This window comes from Macrobrachium nipponense, chromosome 23 (genome assembly GCF_015104395.2).
Source record: "Macrobrachium nipponense isolate FS-2020 chromosome 23, ASM1510439v2, whole genome shotgun sequence".
In the NCBI taxonomy this organism is placed as follows: domain Eukaryota; kingdom Metazoa; phylum Arthropoda; class Malacostraca; order Decapoda; family Palaemonidae; genus Macrobrachium; species Macrobrachium nipponense.
In genome coordinates this window covers 40,417,484-40,419,983 of record NC_061090.1, presented here as the reverse complement: position 1 = coordinate 40,419,983, position 2,500 = coordinate 40,417,484, and the positions used below count along the sequence as shown (strand labels likewise).

Genomic DNA, 2,500 nt, shown 5'->3' with positions numbered 1-2,500 from the left:
ACTCGCCTACCGATCTGTTAGCCCGAGTTCGTTCCCAGATGCAGCCAGCGCGAAATCAGAGGAATGTATTTCTGGCGACTAGAAATTCATTTTTCGGTATGAAGTGGTTCAGATCACACAATAACTCATTGGTTACTCGCAACGTAAATAAAAATCTAATCCTTCGGGCCAGCCCTAGGAGAGCTGTTAATTAGCTCAGTGGTCTAGTTAAACTAAGATATACTTAACTTTTAACAAAGGTATGGAACGTGATGAATGTATAGATAAAAGCTAATACCACTCCGTTGTATATATATATATATATATATATATATATATATATATATATATATATATATATATATATATATATATATATATATATATACATATATATATATATATATATATATATATATATATATATATATATATATATATATATATATATATATATATATATATATATAAGCAAAGGAAGAGTGAAACAACGGAGTGGTATTTGCTTTTATGTAGACTGATATAGAAAGACCATAAACAGACGAGAATGGAAGAACATGGCTGAGGCCTTTGTCCTGCTACGGACTAGCAACGGCTGATGATGATGATGATGATGATGTGATGATGATATGATTATGTGATGATGATGATATATATATATATATATATATATATATATATATATATATATATATATATATATAAAGTTCCTGAGTATCCATGACCCGCGAGAGTACGTAGAAGACAGTGTTGAATGAAAGAGTGTCTCCAGGAAGTTCTATTTGTTGCTGATAAGCAGTGACCGTTTTTTATTTTTCTTCTGGAACCACCTCCTGTTAACAGGACGTCTATTTGTAAAAGGCTTTTCAGGAAAAGAAAATGAATTTAAAAGCACAAGATAATTATTTACACACAATCGTCTTAGAGACGAAGTCAAGTGAGAGCGCCCTCCTTTGCAGAAATAGATACCTAGCCTGCATATGAGCATAAACTCGGCACTTCCCGGCAAAAGGCGAATACTTCCAGCGTGAAATATTCCCTTTTACATTCGAGTCGCGTAGACGGTGCTGGTCCCCCAAGCAGAAACCCAGTAGGTGATCACGTGACCGGATGACATCACTGACAGCACAAATTCGTCATTTTTACTGAAGCTTACAAGTGTTTTTGGGAAGCTGGATGAAGGGCAAGCTGTATCAAAATAATGATGATATAAACCTGTCTAAGAAGCCTTGAAACAACAGCACAACAACAGAAGCTATCACCATAAATCTGCAATCTTTCATCTTTCTGTCCTTATGTGAGGCGTTCATTGCTAATGCTGTGGTTTTGAGCCTCTTGCAAGATATCGTACAACAATTTTATCTATAAAATGGGCAATATGAAACCAATTGCATCGTCCAAAATACGTCGCGGGATGCCTGAACTTGCCCAATAATTAGCATAACCTTGTCTTTTTACCTAGCTAATTTTCCAGGGGCCCTTACAAAGTCACTCATGTCAGATCTTTCGATAAGCCCTTAATTCAGTTTTCACTGGCGTGACAGCCACAACTAGAAATGTATCTTTGGTATAGTTTAATCCACCTTGTTAACAAACTATGTAATTTCCATCATTTCTCTAAACTAACTGGCATGATTGGTTTGATCAAACCAAAAGCTTTAGTCCTTCAGATACAGAGACTCGCTCACTCAGTTTCTTCCCTCCAATTGTAACCTAAAATCATTATCTCTCTCTCTCTCTATCTCTCTCTCTCTCTTTCTACACACAGACACACACTCATATATATATATATATATATATATATATATATATATATATATATATATATATATATAATATATACATATATATATATATATATATATATATATATATATATATATATATATATATATATATATATATATATATATATATATATATATATAAATGGTTGAATAAACGTATGCGTGTGGGTGTGTGTGCCACATGCACTTTTACACACATTGAGTGAGCAATTTCAACCAAATTTGGTATACATATAACTTAGCATCTGGGAAAGAATACTGTGGGAGTAAGACATCACTGAAGCCAAAGGGAGGGGGGATGGGGGGGTGCAGTTGCTGTGGGAAGGACTTTAGAAAATGTCTTAATTAATGTATCACGTTTGTGGGTTGTAAGCCTTGTTATGATGTTGTTCTAAGTCTTATGCCGGGTTATTTTGGGACCGAGGAACGTGAACAGGTGGGTAGATTGTATGATTGCATATAGGAAAAATTAGGCTAAGAAAATATTCAAACTGTTAGCATACCTCTTTCCGGTATACATTATGACTTACTATATGGAAAAGAATACAGTGGGGTTTGGAAGGTGGTGACGTAAAAATAACTGAGAATGACAGATATTAGTGTCTATTCCATAGTTTTTGAAGTCTCTGAAATGAGTCTAATTTCATCCCTAGGATGGGTGGTGGTGTGGGGGGGGGGAGGGTGCGGAGGTGAGAAGGGGGTGAAAAATAAAACATAAAGAATGACATATATTA

At 34.8% G+C, this 2,500-nt stretch overlaps 1 long non-coding RNA gene across 7 annotated transcripts in view; it reads right to left on the bottom strand.

The window, feature by feature from the left end:
- The window catches only part of LOC135200258 (uncharacterized), a 263,018-nt gene that overhangs the window by 24,011 nt on the left and 236,507 nt on the right, over positions 1-2,500 (bottom strand). The window lies entirely within an intron of this gene.